Consider the following 16,061-nt stretch of genomic DNA (forward strand, 5'->3'; position numbering starts at 1 on the left):
GAAAGAATCGTTTATCATCCCCCATGTTCTCCTTCATTTCTAAGTTGCTCCTTATTTGGAAGTGACTGCTTTCCATGCAGTAGCAAGGGCTCAGACAGTCCTGTAATCCGGCCTCTGTGGCATGAAGGGAGGTGTTAACCCATTTATAGATCTTTGATACTTTTCCACTGCCGCCCAGATGCAATACACACACAACTGTCTCCCTGAAAGACATGGCTACTACACTCCGTCCCGTGAAGAGCTTAGCCAAGGTCATTTGACGTGCTACTCTGTTCAGTTCTAGAATCGGAAAGGGATTCCAGGGGACAGATGGTATTTGGGCAGTTCAGATACCACGAATGGTGCATGTGAGGTGGTAGCTGGCAGGGCTTAGGGCATTTTCTGTGTCAGGGACTTTGGAAGTTTCTTTACAACTTTGGCCCCTTGCTTATTCCTCCAGAAACTGTGCATAAAATGACGTCAGTCCTACATCTACAGCTGTTCTCAGTAATCATTAATTAACAAGGCATCCATTAGCTGGCACAGATGAGTGCTAGGGGGTGGGAGGAGGAGGTACTCATCTAGCAAGTCAACAAATATTTATAGAGAGACTTGCAGTGGGCTGGGCTCTTTGTTCTGGAGATGGATCAGAAAACAAAACAAAATGGATCTCACAGTATATTAAGAAGACAAACAAACAAATTATCGTATAATAAATAAGTCACAGAAAATAACGCGCGTTGTTAGGAGGAGAACAGAAAAGGAAGCAAAGCTTCTGAGCTCCTGCTTAATAGCATGCACTGTGCTCGGGGAATGACAGATACCACTTTATTTAAGTGAGAACACCATGAGATGAGTGTTACTATTATGCCCTTTCTACAAGCAGGAACACAGAGGCTCAGAGAGTGGAAACACATTTCCCAGGGTCACACAGTAGGTAAACTAGAGGCAGAACTAGAATGTTATCCAGTTCCATTTAACCCCAGTTCACAAAGTTAGAAATCTACTTCTATCAGGGGCATGTGGGTGGCTCAGTCGGTTAGGCATCTGACTCTTGCTTTTGGCTCATGTCGTGATCTCACAGTCGTGAGATCGAGCCCTGCATCGGGCTCTGCACTGAGCATGGAGCCTGCTTACAAATCTCTCCCTTCCTCTCCCTCCGTCCCTTCCCTGCTTGCTCGCTTGAGCAATACTCTCTCTCTCTCTCTGAAAAGAAAACAACTACTTCACACCAAACATAGAAATTCCAGGTGGAATAAGTGAGATAAACGAAATGCCTTGGATGGAAATCTATTTCTTAGTCAAAAAGCACACATGGGTAAGCAAAATCTTAGTAAATGTGCTTATATCAAAAGTCAAGTTGTGGAGTAACAAGGACTAGGCTTATTCTCACCCCTGAAGCCACTGAGAAATCGCCTAGAATGGATGCCGAAGAAGGCCTCAGGGCACTGAGCATCAGGAAAGGAAGGAGGGTGATCCTGAGACTGGGAGTGACTAAGGGGCCTCCAATCGATCGTTACCCCGGGAGACCATGTGCTGGCTGTTCAGCAAGGAGGCAGAGCCCAGGCAGACAGAGCTTAGTGTTCTCCTGAGTTGAAGACACAGAGCTGGGTCCAGAGAGGCGAAGGCAGCTGAGCATGCCGGGCACACAGAGAAAGGATAGAGGTGCCCAGAGACCAGTGCAGTGCAGGGGCTCCTTAAATACTCACCTGAGGGCCAGTCGGGGCATGTGGGTGGGGAAACACCCCCAAAAAAGAACCAGCACCAGAAAAAGAATCACCTGAAGTCATATCTCTTTAAATGCATTTTTAACTGTTTTTTCCCCCAGAACATTAAAGTATTTGAGATACTGAAAAACTGAAAGTAGATGCTTTAAAACTAACCAACTTATTTTTTGTTTAAACATTTTATTTATACCCAAATGGGAATTTATTATAATTTCAGTTTTCTGGCTTTATGTCAGCCAACTAATCAATAATAGTTTCAAAATCAACTTCTTTGCTTATCTCTGCTTATCTCTTTTTTAATTGCGAAAATTGGAATTTTAACATTTTTTTCAAGTTTATTTATTTATTTTGAGAGAGAGAGAACAGGTAGGGGAGGGGTAGAGGGGGGGGTACAGAAGATCTGAAGCAAGTCCTGTGCTGACAGCAGAGAGCTTGATGTGGGGCTCGAACTCATGAGCTGTGAGATCATGACCTGAGCTGAAGTCAGATGCTTAATGGGTTGAACCACCCAGGTGCCCCAACATTTTTTTCTTCACCAAGGAATGATCAATGTTCAATTGACTTTAGCCACACGTTGTTAATAGACATTCTTTATTGTATTGTGGAAGTTTCCTTCAATTTCTTCTTTCCTTACAGGCTTTTAACATAAATGGGTGTTGAATTTTGTCATATGTTTTTCCTGTATTTATCAAGACAATCTTATGATTTTTCATCTGTCTTAATGTGATGAATCACACAGAATTCTGAACATTGAAAAAACTCTGTATTCCTGGTATGAAGCAACTGTGTTATCTTGTGTTATATTTCTCCATATTGCTGGATTAGGTTTACTAATATTTTGTTTGAAAATTTTGTGTCTATATTCATGAAGAAAATTATTTATATCAAGAATGGCCTGTAGTATTATTTTCTTATTTTATTGTTCCTGATTTTATTTTCAGGGTAATGCTGATCTCACAGCATTGGGAAGTGTTACTTCCCATTTTCTGGGAGATATTATATATTGAATGATATTCCATTACTTATTCCCTAGAATGTACTTGGTAGAATTCACTGATGAAATAATCTGAGGGTTTTTTTTTTAGATGATTTTTAATTATTAGGTCAATTTCATTATTAGACATACTGCTATTTCAAATTCCTATTTCTTCTTGTATCCGTTCTAGTAATTTGTAAATTTCAAGTAATTTTTTCCACTTATTGCACTCTAGACTGACATGCTTTCATAAACTTCTTGGTTTATTCCCTTACTATCTCTTAAGAGGATAGTATCTTTCATTGTTAACTTTGGAATTTATGTTTTGTTTTATTTATTGATTAGTATGTAATTTTATTGCTCTTTTAAGGAAACATGTTTTGGTCTCATTGATTTTTCTCTAATATTTCCTATTCTAGCCTTTATTATTTCTTTTTTTTTTTTTAATTTTTTTTAAACATTTTTATTTATTTCTAGGAGAGAGAGAGACAGCATGAGCAGGGGAGGGTCAGAAAGAGAGGGAGTCACAGAATGAAACAGGCTCCAGGCTCTGAGCTGGCAGTCAGCACAGAGCCCGACGCGGGGCTCGAACCCATGAACCACGAGGTCATGAACTAAGCGAAAGTCGGACGCTCAACCGACTAAGCCACCCAGGTGCCCCTAGCCTTTATTATTTCTTTTTTTTCTTCTACATACTGTATATTTAATGGGCTCTTTTTTTCAAGCTACATTGATTTTAATTTAAAAATATGGGCATTTAGGGACACCTGGATGGCTCAGTTGGTTGAGTGTCCGACTTTGGCTCAGGTCACGATCTCACAGTTCTTGAGTTAAAGCCCGCATCAGGCTCTGGGCAGATAGCTCAGAGCCTGAAGTCTGTTTCGGATTCTGTGTTTCCTCCTCTCTCTCTGCCCCTCCCCCACTCACACTCTGTCTCTATCTCTCTCACTCAAAAATGAATAAATGTTAAAAAATTAAATATGGGCATTTTAAAGCTACATATTTTCCTCTAAACACTGCTATAGACGCATAGTGCATGTTTTTATAACTTATTTTTTAGATGAATCTTTACATTTTAGAACAGCTTGAGACTTGCAGAAAAAATTGTGAAGATGATATAGAGATTTCTCCATCTTTCCCATACCCAGTTTCCTTTACTTTTAACATCTCACATTAGTATGATACATTTGTTAAAATTAATGAACTAAGTCCATACTTTATTCAGAGTTCTTAATTTTTTCCTAATGTCTTTTCTGTTTCTTCCAGGACACCATCTTAGATACCATGTTATATTTAGTTATTGTGTCTCCTTAAGACTCCTCTTGTCTGTGACAGTTTCTCAGACTTTCCTTGTTTTTGATGACCCTGAGAGTTTTGAGGAAAACCAGTCAAGTATTTTGTTGAACTTCTCTCAACTTGGATTTGTCTGATGTTTTCCCCATGATTGGACAAGAATTACATATTAGTGGGAGGAAGACCACAGAGGTAAAGTGCCATCCTCAGCACATTACACTGAGGGTACATACCATCAGCATGGCTACCACTGCTGATACTGACCTTGATCAGCTGGCTGAGGTAGGGCTTGCCAGGTTTATCTGCTCTGACGTCACTCTTTCCCTGCTTTCATTCTGTGCACAGCCCACACTTAAGGACAGGAAACTATGTCCCACCTCCTTGAAGACAGACTGTCTACATAAATATTTGGAATTCTTCTGCAGGGAACTTTCTCTCCCCACCCCATTTATTTATTTATTCAATCATTTATTTATATCAATATGGACTCAGGGATATTTATTTCTACCTTGCATTATAATCCAATAATTATTTATTTTCTTGGTCAGATTGTTCCATCGCTGACCATTGGGAGCTACTTCAGTTGGAACTTGTGTCCCTTTCTTTCCATCAGTGTGTTGGCTATCATTTTGTTTCTAGATTTTTGAGTACTTCTTTAATTTCTGGCACTGCAAGATTCCTTAGGCTCATCTTATATATATTTTTTGTCCTCATCCTAGAATGAGCCATTCCTGTAGGAGTTCTGGTTCTTTTTATTGGGGAACAGTATTAGAAACCAAGATCTAGGTATTAGTGTGTTTGTTGCTGTTAGGATGCAGTTTCTTCTAGCCACACACACTGCACCCTGTGCTGACAGAGCAAGGATATATATGTATATATACTGACACATATACACACTGTATTCATTTCCAAGGGTTGTCATAACAAAATACCACACAATGTGTGGCTTAAAACAACATAAATATATTCTCTCATAGGCCTGGAAGCTTGAAGTCCAAACTCAAGGTGTGAACGGGGCCATCCTGCCCTTGAAGGCTATAAGGTAGAATACTTCCTGGTCTCTTCAAGCTTCTGGTGTCTATGTTTATCTTATGGCTTGTGGGAGCACAATTTCAATCTCTGCCTCTGTCTTCACAGTGCCTTCATCTCTTGTTTCTCTGTGCCCTCTCTCCTTATAAAAACATCAGCCATTTGTAGGTTCGTTCCCTGCATTGGGCTCTGTGCTGACAAACAGCTCAGAGCCTGGAGCCTGCTTCAGATTCTCTGTCTCCCTCTCTCTCTGCCCCTCCCCTGTTCATGCTCTGCCTCTCTCTGTCTCTCAAAAATAAATAAATGTTAAAAAATTAAAAAAAAAAACAGCCATCAGATTTAGGACTCATCCTAAATCCAGGATGATATCATCATGAGATCCTTAACTAATTATATCTGCAAAGACCCTATTTCCAAATAAGGTCACATTCTCAGGATTAGGGAAGATACTCATCAAGCCATTACATACACACATAAATATAAATATTTCCCTATGTAACCGTCTGTATCTATATTAAGCTAAACATGAGTTCATCCTGATGGCTCCAACTCTAATCCATTCTGACATGGGTTGATCTAACCTCCTTTCCTTGCTTATCTGAAAGCTCCAACAACAGCAATGAGAAGTCTAAATCCCTCCATCCGCCACCCACTTACTTAATTGTCCAGTTTCACTCTACATGGATAAGCAATATCAGAATTTCAACCCATGGGAAAATATAATTCTCCATGGAGAATTTTAACTCCAAGGGAAAACTTTATCAACTAGAGTAAACACTTATGTACAGCTCCTTTTGCCTTTGGTTTTACAAACTTCACACATTTCCAAAGTTATTTATGCCAGTGCCTTTCCCACTATCCCTTCAATCAAGACTGTTTCACATATTTGTAATATAGTCGTGTTGTTTTGTCACAGTCTGCGTTCCATCCTGGGATCCTCTGACTTCCTAATTTATTTTTATTATTTTTTCAATTTACAAGGTTCCCTCTTTGTGCTATGATGTTCTCTGGGTTTTGAAAATTGCGTAGTGCCATGTATCCGTGATTAAAGTATCATGTAGAATCATGTTGTTACCCTGAAAAATGCCTTGTGCTTCACCTGCCCAACACTCCTCTCTCCAGAAACCCTAGCGACAACTCTTATTTTTATTATTGTTATAGGTTTGGCTTTTCTAGAATGTCACAGAACTGAACCATGCAGTTTGTAGCTTTTTCAGACCAATACTTTCACTTAGCAATATGCATTTAGGACTACTCTACGTCTTTTCATGGTTTGATAGCTCTTTCCTTTTTATCACTAAATAACATTCCCTTTGCAAACTGTCCCAGTTTGTTATGCATTATGAACTTCTGTGTGTCGATTTTGTATGGACACAAGTTTTCAAATCACTTGAGTAAACACCTAGGAGCATGATTACTAGATCATAGAGTAAGAGTATGTTTAGTTACGTTTTTTGGTAAGTTTATTTTTATTTATTTTGAGAGAGATCGAGAGCAGGCAGGGGAGGGACACAGAGAGAGCGAGGCAGAATCCTAAGCAGGCTCTGCACCATCAGTGCAGAGCCCAGTGCAGGGCTTGAACTCATGAAAAGTGAGATCATGATCCGAGCTGAAATCAAGAGTCAGATGCTTAACCGACTTGAGCCACCCAGGTGCCTTGAGTACGTTTAGTTTTGTAAGAAATTTCCAAACAGTCTTCCAAAGTGGCTGGTGGCTGTCCCATTTTGCATTCCCACCAGCAGTTAATGAGGTCCCTATTATTCCTCAATATCATCAGCATTTGGTATTTATCAAATTTATTTGATCCATTTTAGCCTTTCCAATTGGTAGGCAGAGGTATCACATTATTGTTTTCATTGGCAATCCTTTGATGACAAATGATGTTGAACATCTTTTTATGTGCTTAATTTCCATATTTGTATTTCTTTGGTGAGTTGTCTGTTCAGATCTTTTGCCCATTTTTAATTTTTTCCTTATAGCTCAGTTTTATGTGTTTTTGCCTACATTGAAGAAAAGTCCATTATGTGATAAGTGTTTTGCAAATGGTTTTTCTCATTCTATGGCTTGTCTATGATCTTCTTAACTGTGTATTTTCTTAAATGAATAATTTGACCCATATATTTCACAGAGAAATTTGAAAACTTTTTAAAATGTTTATTTATTTACTTTTGAGGACAGGGTAGGCAGAGAGAAAGAGAGAGAGAGAGAGAGAGAGAGAGAGAGAGAGAATTCCCAACAGGGTCCATGCTCAGCACAGACCTCAACACTGGGCTTGATACTATGACCGTGAGATCATGCCTTGAGCCAAAAGCAAGAGTCGGACACTTAACTGGAACCAGGAATCCTGAGAAATGTTAAATTCTTAATAAAATTAAGTTAAACTTTAATTAATTAATTTATAGAGCATGAGCAGCAGTGAGGGACAGAGAGAGAGAATCCCAAGAAGGCATGGAGAATGATGTGGGGGCTTGATCTCATCTGAGATCATGACCTGAGCCAAAATCAAGAGGCAAATACTTAAGTGACTGAGCCACCCAGGTGCCCCTTTCATTCTATATTTAAATCTATAATTCATTCAAGTTTATTTTTGTGAAGATTTAGGTGTCTGTACAGGTTCCTTTATTATTTATTTATTTATTTAACTATCTAGCTTCATTCATTCATTTACTCATTCATTCATTCATTCATTTATTCATTTTGCACATGGATGTCCAGTTGTTGAAATACCACTTGTCCAACATCCAGAAACCATGATGCTGGCATCCTAATCTTAGCCTTCCAGCCTCCAGAACTGTGAGCAATATATTTCTGTTGTCTATAAGGCACCCAGTCTGTGGTATTTTGGTACAGCCTGAATGGACTATGTACATCCAAGTTTCTGACCTATATCATTTTCCTCCTCCCTGAAGAACTTCTTTTACTATTCTTACAGGGCACATCTGCTTGTGATGAATTTCCTCAGTTTTTAAAAAATTAATTAATTTATTCTGAGAGACAGAAATTGTGTACACAAGTGGGGAAGGGGCAAAGAGAAAGAGAGAGAGAGAGAGTCCCAAGCAGGCTTCCATATGTCATCTCAGAGCCCAATGAGGGGCTTGATCCCATGAACCAGAAGATCATGACCTGAGCTGAGACCTGGTAAGTCAGACACTTAACCAACTGAGCCACCGAGGTGCCCCCTCATTTTTTATTTGTCTGAGAAAGTCTTTGTATCTGCTCCATTTTTAACGTACATTTCTATTGGACAAAGAATTCTAGAGTTTTCTTCCCAAACATTTTAAATACTTCACTCTACTGTCTTCATGCTTGCCTGCTTTCTGAAGAGAAGTCTACTGAAATTTGTACTTTATCCCTCTATTCATAAGATGTTTGCTGCCATCTGACATCTTTCAAGATTTCTCTCTTTGTCTTTGGTTCTCTGGAATTTGAATACAATCTGCCTGCGTGGGGTTTTGTTTTGTTTGTTTGCTTATGTACTCTGCTTTGTGTTCTCTGTGCTTTTTTAAATCATTGCTTTGGTGTCTGTGATTAATCTTGGAAAGTTCCCAGACATTATTACTTCAAATATTCTACTCTGTTTCACTTCCTCTCATGTTCCAATTATGCATATATTATACCTTTTGAAATTGTCCCACTGTTTCTGGATCTCTGTTTTCCCCCCTCTTTGTTTTCTCTTTGCATTTCGGTTTGTGAGGTTATCATTGACCTTTCTTCAAACTCACTGATACGTGCCTTGGCCACGTCTTGTCAATAAACCCCTCCAAGGGATTTTTCCATATCTGCTACAATGTTTTTGATTTCTAGCATTTCCTTCGGATTTTCCTTTGGAGTTTCCATTTCTATGCTTACATTGCCCATCTGTTCTCACATGTCGTCTACTTTTTTTTGTCATTCATCCTTAACATATTAATCATAGTTCTTTTAAATTACTTGTTGATAATCCTAACTCAATTATAGCTGAGTGTGGTTCTGATATGTACTCTGTTTCTTCAGACTGTGTTTTTTCTTGCTGTTAGCATGCTTTGAATTTTTGGTTGAAAATGGAAAATGATGGGGCACCTGGGTGGCTCAGTCAGTTAAACACCCGGACTCTTGATTTCTGCTCAGGTCACGATCTCACCGTTTTGTGGTTTAGAGCCCCACATGGGGCTCTGGACTGACAGTGTGGAGCCTGCCTGGGATTCTCTCTCCCTCTCTGTCTGCCCCTCTCCCACTCATGCTATCTCTGTCTCTCTCAAAATAAATAAATGAACTTAAAAACCATTAAGAAAACAGAACATGCAGTATCAGGTAATAGGGACTGAGGTAAATAGGCATTTAGTATGAGGTTGTATGTTAATCAGGCTGTATTTAATGTGTGCTCTAGCTATAGGTGCCAGGGACTTCAAATTCCTTGAATGTCTTTGTTTCGGTTCCCCTACTGTCTTGGCGCTTCTACTGTTCCTCAGACAGAGTCTGGTCTTGCAACTCTTTCAGCTGTAATGCACTGTTATTACACTGGAACTCTATGGTGCTGTGGTAAGGTGTTGAGGAAGCATTCTATACTCTCATGGTTAAGATTCTGTTTTTCAGTGGGCCTGTGTCCTTGAGCTGTGATCCTCATTGGTTTGTCTTAACTTCCCTGCCCTCTCCTTCTCTCCCTAGGTGAGACAGGAAGGATAGAGGACAGATGCTAGAGTATAACAAGCATCCTTCCTCCAGGTGGGATAAGCTTTGGCAAGGTCTTTCCACCTGTGGCATAGTCTGTGTTATGGATTCCTCCCTGGACAATTTCACAGTGATTATTGGTCATCTTTTCCAAGCAGAGCCACCTGACTATGAGAACCTGGAGGAATTCATGGAGCTAACAAGCCACAAAAATGTGGGGGCCTCAGACCACAGCCCCTAGGAATTGGTATTTATACTAGTCTACACTCAGTCTCTAGCAATTTGTCAAAATTACTGTTAAAGTGTTTCTACTAGTTAATGGCTCCAGTGGCTTCTGCTCAAGGTACATAGATCTCAGTTGTGATTCTCTGAATTCTCCTGTCACTGTAAATTTGGGGGTGGCAGTTTGCCCTGCAAACTCAGTTCTCTGATGGGTCCAAGAAAAGTCATTCATTTGTAGGTTTTCCAGTTCTTTCTTGTTATAAGGAAGGGAATGATGACTTACAAGCTCTTTGTAAGAACCGGGCATTCTCTGTTATTAATATCAATACCTGCACCGTGAGAATGCATTTTCATTGAATTAAATTAAATTAAATTAAAATATTTCCAATAGTCCTTGCAATTTTTTATTTCATCTACTTTTTAATGTGTGCCATTTGACTTTCAAGAATTTGTGGATTTCCAATTATACTTGTTATTGATTTTTAATTATCAGCCTTATGGTCAGAAAACATGCTTCATAGGATTTCAAAACTTTTACATTTCCTGAGATGTTTGTGTGGCCTACCAAAGGGTCTACCTGGATGAAATTTTCTTGTGCTCTTGAAAAGAATATTTATTCTTATTTAGGTGGAATGTTCTAGAAAGTTGATTGATAGTATAGTTTAAGTCTTTTAGCTCTTCTGTCTACTAGTTCTTTTGGTTAGTGATAGAGAATTATTGATGATCCATAGATAATTATGGATTTGTCTATTTTTCGTTGTAGTATTATCAGTTTTTTTTTTTATATTTGAAGCTCTGTCATTGGAGCATACAAATTTAGGGTTATTATTACATCACCTTCATGAAATTACTCTTTTAGCATTGTGAAATTCCCCTCTTCATCTCTGGGAATATTCTTTTTCCCTGAAGACTACTTTTATACTAATATAAACATTTCAGTATTACTGTGATCAGTGTTTGAACATTCTTTTCCATCATTTTTCTTTTAGCTCATCCAACCCTTTATTTGTAAATTATGGTTCTTTTAGACAATATCTAGTTAACTCTTGCATCTTTTTATGCATTCCAACAGTCTTTACCTTTTAATTGCAATGTTTAGAACTTTTTCATTTAATGTATTTATCAAGATGACTTCATTATTTTATTTTATTTATTAAAAGTGTTTTAATTTTTTTTTTTTTTTAGTTTTGAGAGAGAAAGAGAGACAGAGTGCAAGTATGGGAGGGGCAGAGAGAGAGAGGGACACAGAATTGGAAGTAGGCTCCAGGCGCTGAGCTGTCAGCACAGAGCCCAACACAGGACTCGAACCCATGAACCATGAGATCATGACCTGAGCTGAGGTCGGACACATAACAGACCTAGCCACCTAGGCACTCATTAAAGTTGAATTTACACTTAAAGTTGTTGAAGTCTGCCATCTTCCTTTTTTCTTCTGTTTCTTGATTATTTACCCTTTTTATGCTTTCTTTTGAGCTAATTGATTATGTTTGATGGTTTTTTTACTGGCTTATTAGCTATTCAGCTTCATTTTATGTTTACTCTATAGTTTGCAATGTGCACCTTTAACTTATACCATTTTATTTTCAAATAATACCATACTATTTCATGTAATAATGCCAAGATACCAAAAAAGCATACCTCCAAAAGAACCCTTACTACCAATAAAAAGATAAATAATTCAGTTAAAAAATGAGCAAATTATATGAATAGACACTTCTTAAAATTTAAAAATGAGTGAATGGGGCACCTGAGTGGCTCAGTCAGTTGAGCGTCCAACTTCACCTTAGGTCATGACCTCACGGTTCGTGGGTCTGAGCCCCAAGTCAGTCTCTGTGCTGACAGCTCAGAGCCTGGAGCCTCCTTCCAATTCTGTGTCTACCTCTCTCTGCCCCTACTTACTCACACTGTGTGTCTCTCTCTGTCTCTCAAAAATGAATAAATATTTAAAAAATTTTTTAAATGACTGATAAGTATGTTAAAAGTTGTTCAACATCATTAGCCATCAGAGAAATTCAAATCAAAACGACATTAGGACACCACTTCACACCTATCAGGATAGCTAAAATCAAGAAGACAGACAATAACAAGATTTCATGAGGTTTGGAGTCTTCGGAACTCTCATATGTTCCTGGCAGGAAAGTAAAATGGTACAATTACTTTGGAAAATAGTCTGGCAGTTCCCCAAAAGGTCAAACATAGAATTAGCATATGTTGTGTCAGTGCTTATAGAGCCAAAAGAATTGAAAACATATGTTTGCATAAAACATTATACAAAATGTTCTTAGCAGCATTATTAATAATAGTCTAAAAGTGAAAAGCAAGCCAAATTCCCATGAACTGATGAATGGATAAGTGAAATGTGGTCTATCTAAACAATGGAATATTATTTGGTGATAAAATAAATGAAGTACTGATACATGCTACATCATGAATGAATCTTAAAAACATTGTGCTAAGGAAAAGAAGCAGCTCACAAAAAGCAACATGCTATCTGAATTCACTCATGTGAAAGTCCACAATAGGGAAATCCACGGGGGCACAAAGTAGATTAGTGTTTCCTTAGAGCTGGATTAGGGGAGGAGGAAAACTACAAATTATGTTTCTTTTTGAGGTGATGAAAACTTTAAAAAACTGTGGTGCAGTTTGCAGAATTGTATGTATTGAATTGTACACTTCAAATGGGTGAATTGTATGTTATGTAAATTATACCTCAAAAAAGCTGTTAGCAAAAACAGTATATTCCCATATTACCCATTCTTTGTGTTATTTTTGTCAGATATTTGACCTCTCTGTATGTTACAAATACCTCACTGTTGTTATTTTTATAATTTTTAACAATTACCTTTGAAAAATAGGTAATGAGAAATGGCTTTCATATTCACCCACACACTTAACCATTTCTAGAAGATTGTATTCTTTTGTGTCAATGTGAATTTCTTCCTGGAATTATTTTTGTTCAATATACAGAATAACCTTTAATATTTTTTGTAGTGTAATTCTTCTGTTAAGGAATTTGTTTTTGTTAGTTTCTAATTTTTGCCTTCATTTTTAAAGCATATTTTCATTGAACAGAGATTTGTAGATTGACAAGTTTTGTTCATTCATTTGTTCATTCATTTTGTTTTTGATGTTGTTTGTCCTTATCAAATATCATTCTGGCTTGCATTGATTCTTATTATTAATCTGTTGATATTCTCATCTTTGCTCCCTTCTTAGTTCTTTGGTTATTTTAAAGAATTTTCAACACTTTCCAGCATTTTTAATGGTATACTGTAGGATGGCTTTCTTTGTATTTATTCTTTTGGGATTTCTTGAGAAACGTTGATCTGTTAGCTTTCCTTTTTCATAAAATATAGAAATCATTTAGTTATTTCTATAAATAATTTTTTTTTGCTTCCTTCTCCCATCTCTTCTGGAAATCCAATCACACATATAGAGGCCACTTGATATCTTTTCAAAGACAATGAAATTCCAATAACATTTTGTGAGGTTTTTTTTCCCCTAAATGCTTCAGTTTTGATAGTCTTTATTTCTATGTCCTTAGGTGTATTTATCTTTTATTCTTCACCTAATCATATTAAGTTCCAGTGAATTCTAAATTTCAGATATAGTACTTTTGATACTGGAATATCCATTGGGATCGTTTACAGTCTCCATTTTGTTCCTCATTATGTCCATGTTTTCCTTTAAATCCTTAAACACACTTTTAATAGTTATTTTCAAACAATTGTCTCTTAATTTCATCCTCTCTATATTTCTAGGTATGCTTCTGTTGATTTGTAACATTCTGTGAGTTAATTTTTCTCATTATAATGGGCCACTTTTCTTTCTTCTTTGTTAACAATTTTGATCAGGTGATGGACACTGTGATTATTGCATTGTTTAATGCCTGTATGTGTTTTCTTTTAATGAATTCTGAGTTTTGTTTTAACAGGCAGTTAATTTTACTTGTAGATCATTTTGTTCCTTTTGAGGCTTTCTTATTTTATCTATATCCATATCTATATCTATATCTACATCTACATCTATATCCGTATCTATATCTATATCATCTATATCTATGTGTATATCATGTATATCTATATCTACATCTATATCCGCATCTATATCTATATCTTTTATATCTTTTACGGTATGTCTAAAGCAGTCTTTATACTAGGGCTGATGTAATCCTACCTGTAAGCAATGGCTTTCTGACATCTTTGCCGAATCATTTGGGCTTTCAAGGAAGCTTCTTTTATTCTGGTTGTTTCTAACTCAAAAGTCTCCTGACCCTTTGTGACCTTCAGTATTTGTTCAGGTTTCATTTTGCAAGTAGTTGTTCTTTGCCTTGACTTTGATAATAAGTACATCACATGTGTGCAAATTGGAATGAGCCAAAGACTCCTTAGTTCCCATATGTTGATTTCTCTGTAATTTCTTGGAACTCCTCCTCATAAATGCAAGCTGCCTCAGCCTCTCTGAACTCCAGTCCTGGTCTCCTCAGCCCAGCGTTCTGCTTGTTCTGTTTACGTTGCTCGGGAGGGTCTGTTAAGTGCCGCACTGAAAACTGCCAGTGTGTCTCATCTCAAATATTTCTCTTCCTTTAGGATTTGCAGTCCGACACTACCTGTCTTATTTTGTCTGATGATAGTTATTTCACTTACTCGTCAAGTTTTCTAGTATTTAATGGTGATAGGATCAATTTCATACCAAAAACCCAATTGTGGGCCTAAGGAGAAGCTCTCTCATCCTTTTCTCATTCCTTTCCATTTGGATCAAAATTACTGTGTTATGGATATGAGGATGGGGTTTTTGTCAAAAATAAAGTAAATATAAAGTACACTGAAAACAACAGCAACAATAACAAAACTTGTTGTTGTCAATTTGAACATAATGTTGCTGCTGGCTGGGGTTTTTCTCTATCACATTGCTGCCAATCAGATCTGCTGTTTACTTTCTTGTTGTGTCCTTCGCAAATTACAGACTCAGTTGCTATAGAATTTGTATAGTGTCACAGTATTTCTCTGGCTTCTGAGACTGTAAGAATCACCTGTGGTACTTGTTTAAAAATGTAGTTTGCTTTCTAGACCTCTCTCTTAGACATTCTGATTTTCAGGGTATTAGATAAAGCCTTAAAAGTTTAATCTTCAAAGATACCTTAGAAAAATATTTTTTTCAGGGCACCTGGGTGGCTCAGTCGGTTAAGTGTCTGACTTTGGCTCAGGTCAATATCTCACAGTTCGTGGGTTCGAGCCCCATGTCGGGCTCTATGCTGACAGCTAGCTCAGAGCCTGGAGCCTGTTTCAGATTCTGTGTCTCCCTCTCTCTCTGACCCTCCCCTGTTCATACTCTCTCTCTCTCAGAAATAAATAAAACATTAAAAAAAAAAGAAAAATATTTTTTTCATCATGCAAAATTGGGGAACTAGCATATTTGTTTGGAATACAGATACTGAGGCCAGAATGTATGGGTGCAAATATTGATGCACTCTCTGGGAACCCTGTTACCTTGCGTAGGTTTTATCTCCAACTTCCTCAAGGTCGTTACAGATAGATGATTGTGTGTTTTGTGCCTTACACAGTGTGTTTTAATTGGTCTGCCCAAAGATGTCTTTCTCATGTTCACAGAATTGCCATGTAAGACTTGAAGTGGCTCTGATTTCCTTATCCTTGAAATAAGAAAAATAACAACACAGCTGGCTTCATAATTCATGAGGCCCCTGTGCAAAACGAAAATGCAAGACAGGCCCTTTTTTGAAAAAAAAATCACAAGAAAAAAGCCTCCCTCCTTTTTTCCCCTCCTTTGTCTATCAACCTGTTATGGTGTTTTTCATTAGACAGTTAATGCTGTTGTTCCTCAGACATTACTCTGAGAACATTGTTCCTCAGAGATTCTCCTGGGGCAATGTAGACCCTCAAATGTGCTCAGCGCCCTGCCCCATGATGTGGCACCCCAACCTTGCTTGTTCTCAGATTCCACCCAGGGTCAGAGGCTGGCAGAATTCGCTGGGTAAGTGAGGGGAGCAGGTGGCTGAGACTCCCATCCTGTAGAGGTGTGGGGGGCAGAAGGAGGCATGACCATGCACGAGCTAAGGCTCCAACAGCCACCAGTACATGCTGCATTGCCTCATCAGGCTTAACTTACAAGACATGGATTTTGAGGTGTTGGCCACAGAGCATTGCAAACATGGAGTCCCCTACTGAGCC

Source organism: Hyaena hyaena, unplaced genomic scaffold (genome assembly GCF_003009895.1).
Source record: "Hyaena hyaena isolate Hyena2069 unplaced genomic scaffold, ASM300989v1 scaffold_215, whole genome shotgun sequence".
Classification (NCBI taxonomy): domain Eukaryota; kingdom Metazoa; phylum Chordata; class Mammalia; order Carnivora; family Hyaenidae; genus Hyaena; species Hyaena hyaena.